We start from the raw sequence: 10,364 nt of genomic DNA, 5'->3' as shown, positions 1-10,364 counted from the left end.
ACAGGCTGTTCATAGAAGACCTGAGCCAGGCCTGACTCATTTTCCTGGGCTCACCAAGACCTGACCTTCCAGGAGCCTTTCTGATTTTCTCCAAGCAGAGGCCTAGGGTTGAACCCAACAACCAGCTGAAGTGCCTGAAAGGTACCCCTGCATTCTGAAATGGTTACAGGACTTTCCCTGTAGCCTCTTCATCTTATTCCTGATGATTGGATCTAGATTTCACAGGGTCAGGGCCAGGAGTGACCACGTGAATAGATATTTACAAGAAAAAGGAAAATAAAAGCAATTGGTTTCCTATATGATTGTTTGTAGAACACAGACACACACACGCACACACACGCACACACTTTTAGGGACAAATTTAAGTGGTCAGAGTGTAAATATTCTCCCCAAGTATTTTCATGGGTAGGTGCTGAGTACCTAGATAACAAATATCGTTCATGGTGTGAAGGCACTCACTTGCTTTTCTGGTTAGGGGAAGGGGGCAGGTGGGAAGGGAGCAGAGGCCAGAGGCATACAGGGAACAGTGGTGGCAGTCTGCAGTGGGCTCCTGCTTGAAATCTAAATGGGCAAGCTTGACTGGCTAACAAAATGGAAAGGATGCTTCTAACATGTAATAATTATCCTTAAAAATGTTTCCTTACAAGAGTTTTTAGCATACTGCTGTTTTTGTGTTTTGTTTTTCTTTTGGTCTTTTTGAGACAGGGTCTCCCTGTAGCCCCATCTGGCCTGGAACTCACTGTGTAGACCAGGCTGGCCTCAAAATCAGAGAGATCCGCCTGCCTCTGCCTCTCTAGTGCTGGGACCAAAGGCGTGCGCCACCATGCCCGACAGCATACTGCTTTTTTAACATTAGAGATTTTATGAGGTAGGACTTGGTGGCACGAGGCTTTTTTAAAAAAAAAAAAAATATATATTTTATTTATTACTTTTATTTTATGTGTGTGAGTGTATTGCCTCCATGGATGTGAGTGCACCCGTGTCGTGTAATGCAGCGGAGGTCAGAAGAGGGCCTTGGATTCCCCCGGAACTGGAGTTAAGGGCGGTTCATAGCCGCCATGTGGGTGCTGGGAATCGAACCCGGGTCCTCTGCAAGAGCAGTCACTACTCTTAACCACTGGGCCATCTCTCCAGCTCCAGCACGAGGCTTTTTAATAGAATCTCTTCTTGTTGGCCTCTGCTGTCTTTCTGATGTGCTCTTTCTAGACTAACAATGTGGGCGGTCCATTGCAACATTCTAGAACAGCATATTTTGCTGCAGTCTTCCTATACTGGTAATTGCTAAATGAAGAAATAAAATACAGTAGGATAAACCACCAAAGAAAAAGTGACTGTGGTTGTGCTAGAGCACTTGCCTAGTGTATGTGAGGCCTGGGGTTCAATCCCTAGCATCAAAACAAAAAGCAGTACTGTGCAGAGAAGGTTCTGGTAGAGTTCTTAACATGCAAACAGTGGACACATTTTTAAAAAGCTTTGGAATTTCTTGGAAAAATCCTGGAATTTTTTTTTTTTATGTAGTGTGTCTTGACCCCCAAAGTTAGAATCATTCTTTGTAAACATTTTTTAAAGTTTATTTTTGTATATGAATGTTTTGCCTCCATCTATGTGTGTTACTTGCATGTAATGTCTGCAGAGGCCAGAAAAGGGTGCCAGATCAGTTGTCAGCCACGATATGGTGCTAGGAACAGAACCAGGGTCCTGTACAGGAGCAGCCAGTGCTCTTAATCACTGAACCATCTCTCTAGCCCCAAGTAATATTTGTCAAGACAGACCAAACTCTGCTTCCAGAGCAAATCAGCCTTGAGCCCTTAGCAGCCAAAGCCATAGCCATTTCTCCCTCCTCTTGGACTTTCTTTCTAGTCCCTCCTAGACAACAAATGTTGGCGCTGGGCTTCCTGGGTTCCCAGATCCTCAGCTAGGCCTCCAGGAGGAGGGTGCAGATCTCCCCACTTCCAGGCAGATTCCTAGGTCTTCCTTGTCTCCCAGACTTTTACCACCATTGCAGGCAAACTGGGGGAAGTGATATGATTGACAGCAGATTGACATGAGGCTGCACAAACAGATGTTTTCCTTCCTGTCTTAAGAGTTGGGGAGTAGGCAGAAGGGAAAGGTGGGGGAGATGTCTTACTTCTGAGGTTAGTGTGGGACTCTGACTACTTCAGTGTATGTTCTAGGGAGCATTCTAATAGACTTGTGATAAGAAAGCACCATTTTAAAAAACTGGTAAAGATAAATACAAAGAGCAGAAGGGGGCAGGTTGTGGTAGAATGAAGTGTCCGACAAGTTGAGCAAAGGTAAGCTGCAGTTGAGATATAGCAATAGGCTTCCTGATAACCAAGGGAAAAAGGGAGATACTCAAAAGAAATTTTGTCAATTGGCTGAAAAAAACCTTATGGTTCTAGGGGATCAGGGCTGTGTCATTTTGATATTCACTGGATCACTGTATAGCTAGTGTACAGCTGCAGGAGCCTGCACAGGTTGCTAGAATTTCCCTGGGCTTTGTTTCCAAAGTCATGGTAATTGCTCCTTGAATTAGAAGATCTTCAAATTTCTTCCATCTAATTTCTCAGTCACGTGCTCATGACACTTCAAAGAAATGACTTCATCTTTTCACCAGGACTACATTTCTTTGTTTTAAAAAAGTTACAAATCCCCAGAGATTTGTGGGGACTCCCCTCATTTCTCTCTTCTTAAGGAGAATTGTGGAAGGATTAGAAAAGCGTCTGAACTTTATCATCTTTACTTATCAGATTCCACACAGCACACATCTAGTTTGGGCTTTGACATTCTTCTGTAGTTGCAGGAAAAGCTCCAACGTACCTGAAACACAAAAGGTAGTTGGCATAAAATGTTGAATGCCACCATCAACACAATTCTTTGGTTTTGCGACTGAGGTGAATATTCTTCTGTGTTGCCAGCGGGAAGAGAGAGTCCTCTCTCTCTCTCTCTCTCCTCTCTCTCTCTCTCTCTCTCTCTCTCGCTCTCTCACACACACACACACACACTCCATCACATGTACTCAGACACACATACATACCCCACAAACGCAGACATATGCACATTCACAAACACATTCACATACAGGCACACACAGACACCCCCCAGATACACACATACAGACACACGTAGTCAGACACACAAACACAGATCCCCCCTCCCAGATATATTCACACACATGGAGACACACAAACACCCCCCAGATATACACATTCATATGTGTAGACACATACACATGCATTTAGACAGACACTTCCCTTGCATAGATAAAAACATACAATGAAAATAGATACATACATTCACACACCAACATACATATATGCAGACACATAGACATACAGATGGACACACATGCAGTCAGATACACACACGCACGCTCACACACAAACACATATAGGCATACTGACACACAGACACACCACTCACAAACACTCCCACCCCAAGACACAGACACATACACAGATATTCACACAGACACACTAACACAGTACACAGACCCACATGCAAAATGTAGCAGTTCTACACATAAGATGTCCACCCACACATTCACATACACATGGACACACAGACATACATTCAAAATACAGAGACACAGTTAGCCAAAGAAACTAGAAACACAAGACATTGTAATTATCTGGTTCCTTATATCTCAGCAGGACCTGAGTTTTTCCCTGGATCTTGTGTTGAGAGTGAAAAGTGGTTTAAGCCTCACTACTAAGAAATAAATCTGGACAAATTCAGAAATTCCTCCCCAAAGGTGGATGGTTCTTTGAAAAGTTTCAATCACAAACCCTTGCAGAAAACACTACCAACCATTTTTTTCTTGGCTACCATCATGTAACAGCCATTTGCCAAGTGAAGTTGCTGTTTAATCTGATGCACCTCTGGATCTGGATGAAACATTAAATTTCCTTTCTTGGTCCTCCAAAAAAAAAAAAAACAAAAACAAAAAGAACTAAAGTTTTGATGAGTGTGGTGGTGCACACCTTTAATTCCAACACTTGGGAGGCAGAGGCAGGTGGATTTCTGTAAGATGAAGTCCAGCGTGGTCTATATAGTAAGTTCCAGGCCAGGTGGGGCTAAAAGGAGACCCTGTCTCAAAACAAACAAAACTAAATCTTTAATGAAAATAAAATACCTATTTGTATATTTTTTTGGTCTTTCTATCAATCTCAGTACTGTTCATTCTATTTCATAGTCATTAGTGGTATTCATTAGTTATTAGGGTCTCATGTAGAACAAGCTGGCCTCTAACTTGCTGTATAGTTGTATATGATACTCAACTTTTGATCCTCCTGCCTCCACCTCTAAGTGCTAGGATTATAGGCACAAACCATCACACCCAGTTTATGCAGTGCTGGAGCTCTAATCCAGGGCTCCCTGCATGCCAGGTGAGCTTTATATTGACTTAGCTAACAACCATCTGTAACTCCTTTTCCAGAGGATCCTACTCTCTTCTGGCTACCCTGGGCATTGGACAACACAGGTGCACTTACACACATGCAGGCAAAAACACTGGTACACATAGAATAAAAATAAATTTATAAACATGTAAGACTTTCTAAAAATTTATTTTTTTTATTTTTTGTGTATGAGTGTATTGCCTTCCTGTGTGTAAGTGCACCCATGTCATGCAATGCCTGAGGTCAGAAAGTGGCATCCGATTCTCCTGGAACTGGAGTTATGAATGGTTGTTAGCTGCCATGTGGGTGCTGGAAATCAAACCTGGGTCCTCTGCAATAGAAGGTCAGTGCTCTTAACTACTCTCTCTCCAGCTCCAAAAGCCTGATGTTTTTTGTGTATTATGTTTTGGGTGCCTGTGTCTGTGTGCATGTGGAGACCAGAGGCTGATGTCAGGTGTTGTTCCTTAGATACCATCCACCTTGTTTTCTGACAGGGTCTCTCACTGGCCTAAGCTCACCAAGTGGGGTGGGCTAACTGGCCAGCAAACTCCTGGGATCCTCCTGTCACTACTTTCCCAGTGCTGGGATTACGAGCATGTTCTTCCATGCTTGGCTTTTTACATGTATTCTGGGGATTGAACTCAGGTCCTCAGCACTGTCATGACTGAGCTCCAACTCTATTGCTTTTGTCTTTTTGGTTTTCTGAGACAGGCTCTTGCTGTATAGCCCAGGCTAGCCTCCAACTTGCAACAATCCTCCTGCCTAAGTGTTCTGAACACTGGGATTATGGACATGTTTCTTTAACATTAAGACCAATGACCACCTTGGCCTGCTGGCACAGATCAAGCCTGTCTCTATGAGCATTAATTGCAATGATACTCATATTCATTTTCTGGACTACTCTGGGCATTTCATACAAATATAATTTTGTTAAGTGGCCTATTGTGTCTGACCTTGTTTGCTTACTCTATTTCCAAGTTTCATACTGTACTGTGCTGTTGGTAAGCCATGTCTTTGTGTAACTAAGTAATATTCCATTATATGGATACATAACACCCATCTCATCAGTCACTTGTCTGCTTTTAACCATTAAGCTGTAGTGCTATGGGTATCTGTGTACATTTTCATTCTTCTGGGCATTGGGATGGTTAATATGGTCAACTTGACAGGATCTATAACCAAGGAGACCAGCTTCTGTGCATGTCTGAGAGGGAGGTTCTAGATTAGGTTAATTGAGGTGGGAAGACCCACCTTGACTATGGTGTACCATTCCATGGGCTGGGATCCGGACACCCAACAGAAAGGAAGTTATGTTTATGCAATTAGTAGTTAACAAGGGCGTTAACATGCTTTAGTGGAGGAATTCTCCATGATATATGAACAGGGCAGTCACATCTCAATCACATGCAGAAAGAGCTCAAAACAGCAAGTCAGGTGTAAATGCTCTAAAAGGAGAAAGTGAGCTGAGACCTAGCATCAGTCTCTCTGCTTCCTGACTGTGCATGCAGTGAGCAGCTGCCTCAAGTTCCTACCCTTGAACTATGTCAAAATAAAATTTCTTTTCAGGTATTTTGTCACAGCAATGAGAAGTGTTAACTAATACAGGTATATACTCAAGAAGAATTGCTGGATTAATATAGTATTTCCTGTTCTGGGATCAAGCCCAGAGCCTATACATGCTAGGCAAGCACTCTACAACCTAGCCATGATCCATGCCCCTATGACTGATTTGTAAGGAAGGCACAATGTTTTCCATTGTGACACCACTTCACTGTCCTGCCAGTAATGTCTGAGGGCTTCCATCGTTCCATACCATCATTGATCTTGTTCATTTTCATCAGTCTAGTGAAGTGGTACTTTTGACATTTGTTTACATTTCTCTAAACTAGGAATGATGTTGAGCCTCTTTTCATGTGCTGTGATCTGTATATATCTCTCAGGAGTATGTATCTTCAGATTCTTTGCCTATCTTTAGTTGGGCTACTTCTTGTTATTGCTGAGTTCTAAATATTCTGTCCCCTCTCTCTGAGCTAGGCCTCACTATGTAGCCCAAGCTGGCCTCGAACTCTGCGTGTGGGTCAGAGGACAACTTGTGGGAAATGATTTTCTCCCTCAACCATGAAGGTTCCAGGGATCAAAATGTGGTTCTTAGGCTTGGCAGCGGAGACCTTTACCTGCTGAGTTGACTTGCTGGCCCCTAACTAGCTTTTATTTGACTTTTCAGCATAGAATATTTTCTTTGCATTTAGAGACAAGCAGAAAAGCCTGTTTCAGAGTTTGGAAAGCACTCTAGAGCAGAAATTAGAAAAGCTTTTTACAATGAATTAGCAAAAGAGAAAAAGCAAGTTAGTGGCTGAGAAGATGGCTTAGTGGTTAAAACACTTGCCATGCTAGCAAAAGGGCCAGAGTTCAGATCCCCAGAAGCCAGGTAACTGCTTAGCAGGTGAGGTGGCTCACCTGTAATTCTGAACTGCAATAGTAAGATCTCCACCTATACGAGGAAGATTATTTTCTTTAAATGTTTTTAATCTATCTTCATTTTATGTGCATGAGTGGTTTGCCTGCATGTATGTTACACATGTTGTGCAACACCTGCAAAGACCAGAGGGTGTTGAATCCCCTTGAGCCGGAGTCACAGATGGTTGTTAGCCAAGTGGGTGAGAACTGAACCCTGGTCCTCTGCAAGAGCGGCCAGCGCTCTTAGTTGCTGAGCCATCTTTTCAGCCCAGAGGAAGAATCTTGACACTAACTTTGGACTTACACACACACACACACACGCACACCCATACACAAATGTACACCCGCATACATGTGAACATGTATGTACATATGTACACATCACACACATGAATAAAAAAGCCAGCTAAAACATGTAACAGATAATTGACATTTATTGTGCAATTTTATCCCCAACAGAACATGTGGCATTCTAGAGGTCTAGAGGTATATGAGGTAAGAAAATCAATATTCCAATTAGAACACCTGAAATAATTGGCTCTAGTAACAAATGTCTCTTATAATTAAAAATATTGAATGTTTAAAAAACTCTTATAACATTTTAAGTTTCTAAAAGAAATGTGCCTAACACTTAAAAAACAACTACTCTGCTATATAAATTGTCCACAATTTTTTTTTTGCTATTCTATATTATACTATGCATTTGTAGTTTTATTAACATATCCCTAGTGGGTAGTAACTCTACACAGTACAATCAAATAGAAATTATTCAGAGAAGCCACAAGACTCCAACAATAAAAATATTAGGATCAATGGATTCGTCACAGTTTCTCCACAAGTATTCATCATAGAAAATAGAGTAAAGGCAACTGGCCCCAGTGTTAGCTGCTACACGACGTTCTGGAGAGGAGAGACATGAAGGCGAGGCTTAAACTGGGCAGGACCAGAGACTGTTTCCTGGCCTGCCTCTGGCATACCTTGCTCCCAAGAGACACAAACCAGGCCCCTTGTGGCTTTGGTATGCTCTTGAAGGATGTTAAAAGTCAAAACTACAGGAAAAAAAAAAAAACCCCAAAACACCAACAGATTACTATATTCATCTACAAAATCTCAACAGTTCTCACAGTGACACTGTCAGTTAAAACCCTCTGTTCCAACTAAACCAGAAGTGTCACCCAGGAAGCTACAAAACAGCCACATGGAGACTCTGAAGAATGGCTGAAACCCAGTGCCCTTCCTAGGCATTCCCAAATATGACTGCCTCACAAAATTCAATGTTTTCTTTTATATCCCTGCATGTTTGTACAGGGAACCTATAAAACAAATGGGAAGGAGCTAGATTTCTAATTGTATCCACTTTAAGACGCTTCTGGTCTCCCTCACATGATCTGGCACAGGTCAAGCCTCACACTGGCTCCAGGAGTTCTGGGGGCTGTGTTTCATATGATCACTGTTTAAACATTTGCTATTTCCAAGTAGGATTTTAGTGACACAAATATCAACTTTCCTCAAAGGTATCAGTAAAACAAAAACTTCACTCCAAAGTGTTGGTAGACTTTGGGAACTGTGCTTGCTTGGGGGAGAACTGAACTGGCCCTTCTACTTACTAAGCCCTGGGCAGTTTCCTTATCCGTAAGAGGGAGCTAACAGAAACAGCTCTTAGGGTGGTTGTGAAGGTGAAAACGAGAGGATGCATTAAAGTGCTTACTAAAGCAAGTGGCACATCAGAGTTACACTTACTCATTAGCTGTAGTTAACTATTGCCAGAATAGTAAGCGATTTTCAATGGGCCCAAATCATTTTGCAACAGGTTGAGATACATCTGGCCACCACTTGTACAATTCTGAGAATGACCAGGTTTTCGAATGCGTCTCACTAGCAGATGTTTTTTTCATTGCAATTGGGGGAATTGTGATTCAACTAAAAGCATAGCCCTTATATTGGCCTTCCAAATGTTTAGAAGGAAAATTAATTTGGTCCCATTGCTGCTGAGATTTTGGTAATTCACTGCTTTCAACAGTTAAACTGCCTGCAAGAATTTCAGGCCTCTCAATCTTTCCTGCAGTTCAATATGCCATGGGAAGTGAAAGTGGTTTAATGTGTGAATGTATGAGTAAAAGTTTAAAACTTTATGTTGAGAAGACAAGCGGTGCTTCAGTATTATTTTTGCCCTTCATGTTGCTGATGTCAAGTCTTCCTTTTCTAAAACACCATAAATAAAAGAACAAATGCCCTTGGCTGATAAAGCGAGCAGCTTTCCCATCAGCTAAGGGACATTTCCCTCCAGTGCTTCAAGTGAAGTGGTTATTTTTATCCAGTACTTACTTGACTGAAAGAAGCCATCACTGTGTTTACAAAAATACATCATAATGACACATACTGCTGTTTCAACACATTTACATTAGAGTTCTGACTCAAGCATTCCATTTGACATGTTTTGCCAGGCGGTTTTGGCAAGTGTTGCCACATTAAACATACTTCAACACGACTTGCACTATATGTGAAAAACCATTTTCTATTACATTTCTACAAATCCGAATGTAAAAACTGCCAAAAACTAACACAGACCTATACCATGAAATGACACAGCACTGACTGGGGAAATTATACATTTAAATCTTTTCTAAAAGAGAAGTTATCTAAAAATCACCTTTAAGAAAAAGGTAACTGAAATTTATACAGAAACTAAAGAGGTAGTCAAGAGTCGGGTTAGGTCTAGAGCACATACTGAATTACAGAATCCAAATAAGGGCTGCCAGATCCTGGATTTGGTCCCCCATACTAAAAAAAAAAAAAAAAAAAAAAGATTTTGAATGAAGACAATGTATGTTTGCACTCTGGACATAGTGCACATCTTTTTTGTGGTGCTCCATCCATTTTCTAAGTGACAGAAAGGAGACACAAGTCACTAAATGGTAGGGACAGAGAAATCACAAACCTACAGATTCCCAAGTTTGAGTTATTATCTGCATTTCGTGTAAACATGTAATATTTGAAGAATAATTACTTGACTACAAAACCCATTCGACTGCCACCAGTGACCTGATGCCACAGAGAATGGCTGTGTTAAATAAGAATGTAATAACATGTCTCCTTATCATCCCAATGAAGGCCTCTCCTCTATCAGTGCATATCACTGATGAAGGGATAAGGAAATGATCCACAATACAAGCCACCTACTGACTCTGCAGTCCCACGCTACCTCCTACTTTCCTAGTGATGTCTCAGGAAAATACAAAAGGGTGACACTCACCTAAATGCTATGATGGAATGAGGAACGCCAAAGGAATGTGATGTCCAGGGTTAATTGCTGGAGAAAACACTTTCAAGCAAAAAAGGAAGCTAAAAATTATGTTTCATATTTTTTTCAAAACCATGAGACACTGTACAGCACATGATTCAAAGGGACAGTAAGAAATATGGCCTTTTCAACTGCTTGCAGAGCATCACTCCCCACAGCTTCCTGGCCCAAGTCCTCTGACACAGGCCACTGCAGGGGCATCCTCA

Source organism: Nannospalax galili, unplaced genomic scaffold, assembly GCF_000622305.1.
Source record: "Nannospalax galili isolate Female #2095 unplaced genomic scaffold, S.galili_v1.0 scaffold772, whole genome shotgun sequence".
In the NCBI taxonomy this organism is placed as follows: domain Eukaryota; kingdom Metazoa; phylum Chordata; class Mammalia; order Rodentia; family Spalacidae; genus Nannospalax; species Nannospalax galili.
This window is presented reverse-complemented; position numbering follows the sequence as displayed.